At 33.6% G+C, this 13,116-nt stretch overlaps 1 non-coding gene across 1 annotated transcript; it reads right to left on the bottom strand.

Moving 5' to 3' along the window:
* Positions 1 to 386: 386 nt before the first annotated feature.
* On the bottom strand, positions 387 to 517 carry LOC150021294 (small nucleolar RNA SNORA65). The gene has a single exon (XR_016513660.1). It is a non-coding gene; the product is annotated as a small nucleolar RNA SNORA65 (small nucleolar RNA).
* Between the last annotated feature and the right edge of the window lie 12,599 nt (positions 518 to 13,116).

Here is a 13,116-nt window from a genome sequence, read left to right as displayed (position 1 = left end):
GAGCATTTACTATTATTTAATTGATTCCCAAATATTTTTAGTATCAATTATTATATTATTACCATATTACAATATTTATTATAATATAGAATATTAAAAACAACTTAGAATCATTGGTACTTAAATGGTTGTCATAAGATGTGCTCTGCATGCATACTTTGCTCTATCTGTTAATTTCTTATTTTGGTGGGAAGCAATTAAAAGTTTTAAATCTCCACAGATATTCCAGTTCATATTTCAAGTCACATAAGTAAATATCAAAGAGTTAATGATATACAGCTGACCCTTGAACAATGTGGAGGTCAGAGTCACAGTTGAAAATCCACGTATAATGTTTTTAAAATCTTTTTTTAACATTTATTTTCTTCTTTTTAATTTTTTTTCTAGGCTGTTTCCCATGCCTTTAGCATAGAGTCATACTCATGAAAAGCAAATCTGTTTCCTAAGCTGGGGTTTAGTATCAGCTCACCACTGGATTCCACCAGCCGACAGAGAACTGGTTAGGTGCAGTGGCGGGCAGCTAAACACATAACTTCTGACTTCCCCAAAACTTAACTACTAACAGCTTTCTGTTTAATGAAAGCCTCGTTGGTTAATGCATATTTTATATGTTATATGTATTATATACTGTATTCTTGCAATAAGCTAGAGAAAAATATTATTAAGAAAATAATAAGGAAGGGAAAATACATTTATGTTTCTTACTGAAAAAAATTGTGTATAAATGTATTTGTGCAGTTCAAAACTGTGTTGTTCATGGATCAACTTATATGATGTAAGTATATAATATATTAATATAATTTAATGCATATTATTATAAAACAGTGACTATACCCAACTTGTTAAAAGTTACAGGTCATTATCATGCAGTTACAAAAATAAGTTTGATTTTATTTCATCCTAAAGGGTATTATAAGTAATTTTGGTTCACCAAGACAAAATGTGAAATACATTTATGAAAAAATAAGTTACTTTCTATCATATAATTAAATACATTAAGTGCTGAACAATTTTTAAATTAAATTGATGAACCAATGAGAATAACAGTTGTTTTAAATAAGTTATTTATCCCTTTTAAAACTTGAAAATCAAGTTATACTATTTTTTAAATAATCAGAAGCACCTATAAATATGTAAGTGCATGGGAACATTCTTGATGCAAATGAAAAGGCTACAAGTTCCCAAATTCTGTTTTGTAAGTCTTAGATAATGGCTTCTGGGGAACATCAAGTTGTAAGTCATGGATATGCTCATAGAAACAAAGAAAGTGGGTGTCATTTTTTTTTTAAATAAAAAGGAAAAAAGAAACAAGGCTCAAAACTAATTAAACTTGCTGCAACAGAAATGAAAGCATTTTGATGCAACTTATTAAAGGGAAAATGCTTTTAAATTAACAGTAATCAAAAGCTAATTAAGGTTGATGTAAAAGGAACAGTCAAAGAATGCTTGATAACATTTATTGAGCGAAGAAACATGGCTGTCAAAATATAAAACACATGTGGAATAAAATCCAAGTAATTACAGAAAAACATTAAAATATAGGAAACAATGGGAATGTTATATACAAAAAGAAAATTTTAATATAATTTATTGATTATGCTATTACAGTTGTCCCAATTTTTCCCCTTTTGTCCCCCTCCACCAAGTACCTCCCCATTTCCTCCTTAGTTCATGCCCATGGGTAATGCATATAAGTTGTCTGGCTAATCCATTTCCTATATTGTTCTTAACATCCCCCTGTCTATTCTGTACCTAACAATTTTCACTTCTTAATCTCTGCATCTTTTCCCCCATTCTCCCCCTCCCCCCTCTCAACTGATAATCCTCCAGATGATCTCCAGATCTATAACTCTGTATCTATTCTGCTTGCTTGCTTAGTTTCTTTTTTTCATTTCAGTTGTTTATAGTTGTGAATTTATTGTCATTTTAATGGTTGTAGTTTTGATTTTCTTCTTTTTCTTACATAAGTCCCTTTAACATTTCATATGATAATGGCTCGGTGATAATGAACTACCTTTACCTTGTCTGGGAAGCACTTTATCTGCCCTTCCATTCTAAATGATAGCTTTGCTGGATAGAGTAATCTAGGTTGTAGGTCCTTTCTTTTTATCATGTTGTATACTTCTTGCCAGTCCCTTCCAGCCTGCGAAATTCCTTTTTTTTTTTTTTTCTCTTGGATTTTTGTTTGCTTCTTGCTGTTCTGAATGAATGTTCTTCTTCCTTGTGTTCCAAATCATTGATTTGATTCTCGGTTTCATCCACTCCACTCTTCATTTCCTGTAAATTTTTCTTTATTTCACTTAGGGTAACCATTTCTGCCTGGATATTTTTTTATGCTATTGAAGTACCTGATGAGTTCCTTGAGCATCTTAATAACCAGCATTTTGAACTCTGTATCTGTTAGATTGCTTATTTCCATTTTTTTAGTTCTTTTTCTGGAGTTATGCTGTGTGTTTTTTATTTGGGCCATATTTCATTGAGTCTTCATTTTGGCAGCCTCCTTGTGTTTGTTCCTATGCGTTAGGCAGAGCTGCTTTGATTCCCTGTCTTAGTAGAATGGTCTATTCTCAAAAGCACACCAGAAAATTGAATGGGGTGCAGCCTCAGGTAATTGTCAGGGTGGGGCAACACAAGTGAACCAGGTTGATGGATTCTCTTAAATGGTGTCACTGCTCTGTGGCTCTGTGTGGGAAAGGACTCAGAGAAGGAACATGGCCACTAGTTGGCCTCTGGAATTTTTTCCAGAAGGAAGCTGTCCCCCAGGACTCACCCTGATGCAAGACACTTCAGTTTCTCTTTGTATGCCACTGGTCCCCTTCCAGCTGTTGCCCCAGGTCTGAAGCCCAGCAGGAGCGAGTCTGCATAAATCCTAAGTCCATTATGGGCCCTTTAAGAGAAGATTCCTGAGAATTCTGAAGTTTCTTTCACTGCCCCAATCCCCACTGGTTTTTACAGCTAGAAGTTATGGGGATTTATCTTTCTGGGACTGGAAAGCTGGGCTGAGTGGTTTGGTGTTGGGGTTGGGGTCTCTCACTCTTGGGGTATCCCTCCCAATTTTTAACCATCACACATAAGTGTGGGACTGCCAGTCCAGCTCTCTGTGTCTCTGTGTCTGTGCCTCTCTTATGTCTCCGCATCCCTGCCCTCCTACCCATTTGGATGAATGTGGTTTCTTTAATTCCTTGGTTGTTGGACTTCCGTTCAGCTCAACTTTCTGGAAATTCTGGGTGATATTCTTTTTTAGTCTAGCTGTAATTTTTGCTGTGGTTGTGCATGGTAGCAATCTGGGTTTACTTATACCTCTATCTTGACAAGCAGTCTAAAGAAAAATTTGAAGTACACAATTCCGAGTAGAATTTTGATTTAGTTTATGAACATGTCTCTTTGAGAAATAAGAGATGCCAAGGAATAATGTTATCTTTTACCACCTCTCTTTTACTACTCATAATTACTGTAGCTCTCAAATTGTAACAATAAAATTGTTCTTTTTTACTGAATAAACTATTTCATAAGATCTACAAAGAATACATAGCCATTTACTTAATCTAAGAGATAGTCACTAAATTCAGTATTTTCCTGAATATGTAATATAAGAAAATAGGATTTTGATGTTTCCTTTCTGATTGAGAAATAAGTGACCCTGAGTTCTACATTTGCAATTAAAATGATCACCTTTACTCTTTCCAACTCACCTCCCTTCATCTTGATTAATGTCAAGTAGATATAAAGCTGTATTTTATACATGATATAAGTATACTAAATGCAGTGTGTCTTTATTGAGTTCCATAACATAGTTGTCAGAATAGCTAGTATAAAGAAATGCGCTTAAGGTTAAAACAGAAAAAGGGCAATGAATAACTACTAACCACATGTTTTTATTGTTTATTACTTATTATTAGCCCTTTTTCATAAGACCTAAGTGTAGATAAAAAATACCTGTAAACCATTAGGATAATTATTGTAAATATTACAAAAGGGAGAGGGTATATAACAATAACAATTTCCATACAATGTAGAATAGTCATTTTAAATCAAACAGAGAGGAAATAATAGTATTTCAGTAACTAACAACAGAGTTGGTTCAACCAGCCAGCCAAATAAATAAATAAATAAATAAACAAACAAATAAATAAATAAATAAATGCAAGCAGATTTTTAAATTTCTTCCAGGCACTACATATAGTACACAATAAATCATAGTCACCAGGTGAGCAGTGATGTCAATGTTTGCTGTTATATTTACTTGAAGAAATAATAGCTGTATGGAGTAGGCATGTGGCCGTAGACCATGGCTCTTAAACTTCCATATGCCTATGTTCAAGAGACGAGCTCAGTAGAATGCATCATCTGGGACCCAGCTCAAGAGATTCTGATTCAGTAAGTCAGGGTAAGTCCAAGGCATCTGAAATCCTAACAAGCAGCCCCAAGTGGATTTGGTGTAATGGCCTTTCAATTCCATTTGGTGCTGTGGGTTATAAATCTCTTAAAGACAATAACTGTTTATTTACTTTCATACTATCCAACTGACCTTCATTACCCCCTCTCCAATCTATTATTGTAGTGGAGGAAAAAAAAATTTTTTAATCTATGACTGGTGTTTTATATACTGTACAAATATAAAAATATTGTACAGAGCCAATAAGTAATTTAGTTAAATACCTGGTGATCTTCAGTCTTGGCTGCACATCAAACTCAGCAGGGGGATCTTTAAAATACTACTGCTGGAGCCAGGCTCTAAACTGATGGATCAGAATCTCAGGGGGTAGACCCTGTACATCTGTATTTTTTAAATCACCCCCAGGTGATACTGAGGCAGAGCAGAAATTGAGAGCCACTTACAGGAGGGTAGTTCCAGTATGTTATCAACAATATTGTTTCTAGCAAGGAAATGTAAAATTTCTGATAAAATTAATTACTATAGGCTCTGGTTTACCTAGTACTTTGCCTCCTCTATACTATGCTATCATGGCAACACTCTGACATATTATTTTTCTGACTTTTTTCTCAATTGCTATTTTAAATTACTAGGTTAATTTCTTTCTTCTCCAGAAAAGCTTTAGTTTCTTTTTAAAGCTTAATTAACACATCTGTCTTTACCATGTTGTCCTACTCTGGGATCAGATATCTTATTATTAGGCTATGTAGGGTTACCCTAATCTGGACACAAGTTCAGCACTCAGTGACCAAGTCTGTACTTCTTGAGAACTCAGCCCAATCCAATCATAATTCAGGAGTCTGAAGTGCAGTATTTTGGTGACTGGATACAATTGAATCATACCTCTTTCCTTGACCCTTTTCATTAAGTAAAAGTGGAAAATAAAAGTTCTCTCCCTGTTCTTAGAAACCAAATGATATAAACATCACAAGTTGTCGTGGGACATTTATTTATTTCTTTTAATATTAAACATGCTGGTCACTATTTGGAGAGCATTAAGGCAATAAGAAGAAAAAAATTGTAAGAAAGAGAGAGGAAGTGGCATTTAAGTACAAGATTGCAACTGAAGCTGAGACCAAACTTTATCCTGATCCTTCTCACAGTTGAAGTACTAGTATATTCCAATTTTGTGAACCTACAGCAACTTGGTTTCCATCCCTTGTACCTAGAACAGTCCTCAATATTAGAATATTGGTTAAAGTGATCTCCCTATAATTCAGCATCCCATGATCACACTCTTCCCTTCCAATGGAATATCATACAGCATAACTGGATTCTTATCTACTTTTCACAAGTCCCTATTCTTTACCTCTGCTAGGGACCAATAACACCATTTGATCACCTGGCTTTTCAGAGGTAACATTCTATTATTGTTTACAATAGCTCTAAAATTTCAAAACAAAAACTGAATTTATATGTATATACACATATATACAATATGTATACTTATATCATCAGAGAAGGAAAACTCTGACTCCAAAAAACCTCCGCTGCCTTGCGGCATACCTCTTCAGGGGAAAGGCTAAGGGAGTAAACCCCGACAGAAAATCCGGAGCCGGAGTCCCTAAGGCGGTTTGACGTTGTAGTCAACACCGGCAACTCCTGCAGCGCACCTGAAGCCAAGCTGTATTGACTCCGTCTTTCCCTTGGACCCTTCAGCTGCGAAGAGAGGGGGGGTCTGCTGCATGGGCAACAGCAGACCCTCCATATCACCCTGCCCAGGCTCTGTAGCTTCAGCTTCACTGGAGAGGACACTCCAGCGTCATCGCAAGATGTCAATTCAACACGGGAGGAGACAGATACCGTGTCACTCCCGAGTCGGACTGCACAGCCATTCTCGGCGGTGCAGATAGACTCTTAAGAAGCTACACCATCGTCTCTCAAGACGGACGGCTGCCGACGATACTTATATTTATATATAATATATACTTAAGTTAATTTTTCAGAAAAATATAATATAGCCAGAACACCTTAGGTAAAAATGTTGTAAGAACATATTTGTTAAAATTACTTTTGAGTGTTTAAGATGTGTTAGGAAGTTGTTTATATATTTTTAATTTATAAACTTATTTAATATTCACAATTACAAATGGATGCACAGGGTCCTGAACTTAGAAGGGCTCCATGCTTGGCTTAAAGTTCTGCTGTCAGTTGTTTAGTTTAATGCTCTGCTCTTGCAACTTGATATTGCTGATGAATTTTGAACAAGGGACCTCAAATTTTTATTTTCTCTCTAGAACCACAGATTAAATAGCTAGTCTTGATCTATGAGATACTTTTTATTTCTCTCTCCTTTTAAAGATGAAGAAGCTTCAAATTCCTTGTTTAAATTCACATTACTATATTAAGTGGTGCAATGATATTCCCACTTTAGACATTTAGCTCCATTGACTAGTTCCTCAGCTATTATTAAATAATGAGATAGCCACTTGAAATTCTAATTGAACATATAGATGAGGAAATGATAAAATACAGTTGTCAAAAAAGAGACTTGAATCTTATCTAAATGGCCAAACAATTCATCTGATTTATGATTGTTCTGTATGTCAATAACAATGCCCCAGTGAATTGATGTCTGTGTACCTAATAGCAGTAACATACATCTTATAAGAGCTATTTAGGAAGAAACTATATGAATAATTACCTATCATGAAGATGACTTACTTCAATCTTTTATCACATCATCTCTGTTAAATAATTTCCTAACATGACTCAAGACCTAGTGCCAGCAAATTTTGATTAAAATGTTACCTTCCAGTAGAGTCTAATTTCAGAAGTTATATGTTATGATAAAAAATATACCCTAAGGTAATGTGCCTGCAGAATTTCAACAGAGAAGAACACTTATGAGTTAAAAACAGTATATTGTTTGTCAGAGTTCACTTAGATATTTTTAAGGAAAGCTTTTCACTCTAGTCTAAGATTCTCCTGTGTATAGAATCTCAAAAATGATTGCTGAAGCACATAAGTCAGTTCCAGAGAATGATGATAAGATATAACCAATACACTCTTGACAAAACAAAACAAACAAACAAATAAAAAACCCAAAAAACTGTGTACGAAGGCCTCTCTCCTTCTCTTGGTCCATTTGCTCTATCCCAGTTCTGACTCTGTAAACCCACCATGTGAAATTTCTCTATACCTGAGTTTCTTTACCTAATGGAATTTTAAGCAAAAGGAGAAATACTATTATAGATGCCTAGATGGACTTCCATTTCAGCAGCAGAAAAATATTTGATAATTCAGTTAAACAGTTAGCATGCTTATTCTCCCTTTGTTTTCTGGCTTTAGTTCACTTCACTGAATGAAGCAGACGTCTCCAAATTTAACTTAGTAAATATAAAATCTCGCAATGTAGTTAGCTATGCTAATTCTAATTTGTGTTGTTTGGAGTCTGAGAAATAAGCTAAAATAAATAGATTCAGACATAATCCTTATCATATTTCAGGCCATAAAATGTCCCTCATTAACCAACCCAGAAAGTAGTAGGTTGCTACTTTTTGCTTTTTGTTGTTAAATTCATTGAACTGCCCCATATAGAAACTGAGACCTTCATTTTTAGGACTGAGGAAGATAGATGCCATTCTCTCCAATGGCAGCCATGATCAGTAGGTTCAGGTTCTTTCTCAAATGGTTAATTAGAAGTCACCTGAAGTAAGTTTGCCTGTTGCCTGAACTACCCTTGTTCCTTTGCTTTAACTGGCCAGCTACTAACATATATTAATGCCACTTTGCTCATATCAAAATCTTTAAAGATATAACCTCTGGAGTCCAGAGATTGAGAGTTAAGTTTTACATAAAAGGAAGATAGCTTTAAAGTGCCTTTTTAGTTTTAGTCATGCAGGAGGAATCGTCTTTGAAGTTTCCCTGGTCATCCTCTTCAGTGCACTCATAAATTGCTCCAATTCGGTTTCTATTACCTTCTATTCCAGGCCCATTAAATCTTTCCAAATAGATATTCTTTATGTCACACATGTACAGTGAAATTCAAAGCCCTTTTTATCATATGGTTAAGGTGTTCCATGCACTATTCTTAAACACAAAGAGTAATTTCCACATTTTAAAGCAACAAATTAATCCTGACCTCAACTATTGACTCTTGAAGGAATCTGATCTTCTAGGCCTTGATCAGTTTGCCTCTAAAATTTTTAATTATTGTTAGCAGTCTACAGAAGGCAGAATGAATGAGAACTTGAAGCTGTATGTGACTACTATATATATATATATATTCTTTTTTTTTTTCTTTCACTGGAATAAATTATTATCTATCCCAGTAGCAAATGGTCATTTTTACAAGCATGCATTCTGGGCATTTCCTTTGACTATTTTCAGCTCAGTACACTAAAAGAAAATGCATTTCACTAGAAAGTTACTATACTCTTTAAAGGTAGTTTTCTCCTTTTCTTCTGAAAACTTTTTTAAATAAATGATGATAAAAAGTCAGATTCTATCAAAGTGTTTCTGCTCCTTCAGTATGTCAATAACATAATTTTTATTCCATTTGGCATCTCAAAACTAAATTTCTTCTTTTAACTGACAATTTGTAGGCAAATATGGCATTTAAAATATTCCTGTATGAGAATAGTAGTGAAATATTCTTCATTGAGGGTTTTAAACAGAGTGCTTTATAGCCAGAATTTAAGTAGAAATATGAAGATTTTCAGTAGAAATAAAGGGAATAACATGGAAATAACTAACTAAAGCAAAAATTCACTAGAGGAAATATGCTACACTAAAATTTGCCTAAATTGTGTCTGTCTTTTGTAAGAAAAAGATATATCTATCTTATAGATGCCTATTATATGTATACATATGTGTGTGTGTGTGTGTGTGTATATATATATATATATGCATACATATACATAAACAGTTGCTATTCATACAAACAAGATCTCTAAGATTCTCTTTTAGAATTAAATAGTAAGTTCCTTTATTTAAAAACGTAATAAAAAGAAAAAAGTACATAAGTCGCCTTAGAAAAGGTACCAACAATCACAAATAAACAATAAAACAAACAAAAACATTAAATTTCTCTAAAATTAACTTGATTTACAGGGGAATCAAAATTCATTCAGAATTTAAAATACAGGTCTTTGTGCCTCTGCCTTACCTTTAGGATCACGGTCCCCAAAACAGCTCTTGAAGTTTCCAGAATGAAAAATGTCCCTGTGAGCTCTACTTTGGGGAAATCTTTGGTTATTTCCCTACAGCTGAGTAAACAGTGATTAACAGGATAAGGCCAACAAGTCGGAAAAAAATATATACACAAACTGTTCTCATAGAGTTGCCTCTCACACATTTCAAGTTTTTAAGTGTAGCTTTTTAAAAGCTATCAAAAAATGCCTATCAAAACATTAATCACAAGTCTGTAATGAAAACGAAAACTATTAGGGCTGTGGGCATAGTAAAGCTTTTTATTTATTTACTTATTTTTGTTTTGGGTCTACTGCAGTTTTGTTGTCCTTCAAGTTAAACATGTCTCTAATTTTAATTTTTATCATCTTACTGTCATCAAAGGCCATCACATCCTTGATTTAAACATTCACATACATACACTCATGCGTAAAAGGACTCACCCACACACCCACATTTTGATTTTCTAGATAATATAGTTAGATTTCAGCTGTGTCAGTTATGAGTTCTGCAACCATTAACAACCTTCCTAACTCCTCTGGGCCTCTGGAATCTCAAGTTGAGAAAATTACATAAGATATCACTTATGAAACCTCAACTCTATGTGTGATATACCAAAATCACCTGAAGAATGTTAATTCCATTACTATTCACCCAAGGCCAACCTTCTTCTCCTCTAAGAGGAATGGGGAGAACTGAGCAAGTATTTAACCACACAAATGAAGTCACTATTATAAGCATTCTGCTCGCCGTGTGCCCAGTAATTCATCATGATCAGTTACCCAACGGGATGTAACTACAAGCCAATTCAGAACATGGATCACAAATCTGAATCACGAGTAAATGTTGATGAGTAAAAATATATTATCATTATTAGAAAAATAGTTGCTCAACACAGAGTGGATCAGAAAGACTTTAATATACTAAGATATGAAATGTGATTAAGAAGTATAAAATGGATTATTCTGTTTAAATGCCCAAACCCATTAGGTTAGTTGATGATTTTTAACTTGTACATATTTTGACTGTGCTTAGCCAGTTTTCTTAAGGCCATCTAATTAAAAACTCTAACCAGTTAAAAGCCCCATAGCAATCTTTTATTTGCTATAGTATTTGTGTTTATTTATTGTAGCATGGTATTTGTGTTTAGCTTGATTTTCATAGATTTATAACTTTTAAGGACAGATAGCATAACATTTACAGACATGAAAACTTGACTATATAATAAAAATTGCTCTCATTTTAAACAAAGTAAAATGGAAAAGTGTAAGTAAATACTAGATCTATGATATTTTAGTTTTTTGCTTTAAGAAAACTTTGACAATCAGAGCAACTTTATTTTTGGACTTTTTTAAAAAGTATATTTTATTGATTATGTTATTATAGTTTTCCCAATTTTTCCCCCTCTGTTCCCGTCTACTCAGCACCCACCTTCCCTCCAACTATCTCCCGCTTAGTTCATATCCATGGGTAGCACATGTAAGTTCTTCGGCTTCTCCCTTTCCTTTGGTATTCGTGATATCCTCCTGTCTATTCTGTTCCTACCAATTATGCTTCTTAATCTCTGTACCTTTACCCCTATTCTCTCCCCCACACCCTGCAGATAATCCTCCAAATGATCTCCATATCTATGATTCTGTTCCTGTTCTGGTTGTTTGCTTAGTTTGTTTTTTAGATTCAGTTGTTGATAGTTGTAAATTCGTTGTCATTTTACTGTTTGTTATTTTCTTAATAAAGATTTTATAACTGATTGGTACAGAAGTACTATAAAATTTCCCAGAAGTGTATAGATTTCTTCACACGGTTAAATATGTTTGGGAAAAATGCAGCACAGGAGCACTCACTATTTTTTCTGAACACATATTAAAATAAGCTTCAGGAAAATTTCCTTATGAAACATTTCAAGTAACCTCTCTGATCAATTACAGCTCAAGTAGCCTCTGGTCTGACTCCAATGCAACAAAACAAATGGAATTTCCAAAATGATAAAACAGGTTGAAAATAGTTAAATTTTCATTAAAAAAAAAAATCCCCATTACCTAATTTACGAATAATCACTTGAATTTCTAAAGAAAAGTTTATAATTTTCTTGTCAAATTTTTTGATACCAGAGAGAATATAGGATTTTTATGACTCTACACAGCTTATCATACAATACAGTATATGTACATTACTTCTGCACCTGGAGAAGTAATAAAAATTCATATTTTATGAAATGTACTATAAATGAAATGTACTAGAATTTAGACAGCCATTATAATTTTCTACTGCGTTTCCTACCCACTATAACATTTGTAAGAGACTGCAATTTCTACAAGCACTGCTGGAGGGCTATCAAGTTTTTATGGTCATATATTTTTGTATTATGTTGTCCAAAAATGATTATTCATTTACTTAAATGTTCAATTTTATTCAATAAAAAGAATGATTTCAATGAAACTGGCTGTGATTTCTTTAATATTCTCTCTTTGAGGTCATTGAAAGAGGCAGTATTAATAATGCTTTTCAGTATCCTTGATGCAATTTTCAGCCTGCTTATATGACCTTCCATTTGGGGGGTCAATTTGGTTACTTAGTGACATTAGAACTTTCTGCATAATTTCTAGGCCACAAAAAATTGAATAGTTCCGTACTACATTTATCTTGCAATCAGAATATAGTAATGCTATCTCAATTCTAAATTCCACTTGATTTGTAATTGCAGTGATACTTCTTTAAAAGTGGTTGCTAATTTTCAAGTAGAGGCCTAATTCCCCAAATGTGTTAAACATATCTCTCCATTTAACAGAAATAAAACTTTTAATATTTTGAGGTGGGTTAATAGTCTTTTTCATTAGACTGAAGGAGTGCACACTGAGAATATCTTTCTGCCATCTGAGTAACCAATGAGCCAATATGGTTGTAAATCTTCCAGAAATTCCCTTGGTTCACTTCAAAGAAAAGTATTTATTCTTCTCTGCCCTTTCTCCTTCATTCCCCACTATCATTTAATAACCATAAGGGGAATATTTTCATATTGCAATTATGAGAAAGAGAAACTTTTTCACAACAAATTCATTTGCTAAAGTATTCCCTGCTATGTACATTGCTGCTAATCATGACAGGATAAGTAATACAAAACATTTTGGGGAAAATAAACAACTATAATAACCCTACAATCGGGGAAACCATTAATTTCATTATTGTTATTCTAATGATTGAAATGTGAACATGTGATTTTTAAATTATTTTAAAAGAAATATGGTGCAAAGTAATGATTAAGTTTAGGTCCAATTTTTCATTAAATAGTACACAGGGCAGATTTATATAAAAAGTACAGAGCCAAGCTTACCCATAATTATACATATACCACAATTAACTCACTGGGTCCAAGTAAAGTGATTAATAATGTACCTGGAAAATTTATAATTAATAAATTATATCAGAATGAGAAGTTTTTTTTTTTTAAACTATATTGACTTTCTATAAACTATGTCATGATATGAGAGGTCAGTAATTATACGCTCATGATACTGTTACAAAACTAATGTCTTAGCTATACTATTTTA

The sequence above is a fragment of the Furipterus horrens genome, unplaced genomic scaffold (assembly GCF_987537825.1).
Source record: "Furipterus horrens unplaced genomic scaffold, mFurHor1.1.pri manual_scaffold_1, whole genome shotgun sequence".
Lineage (NCBI taxonomy): Eukaryota > Metazoa > Chordata > Mammalia > Chiroptera > Furipteridae > Furipterus > Furipterus horrens.
Note: the sequence above shows the minus strand (reverse complement) of the source record. Positions and strands in the feature narration are given on the sequence as shown.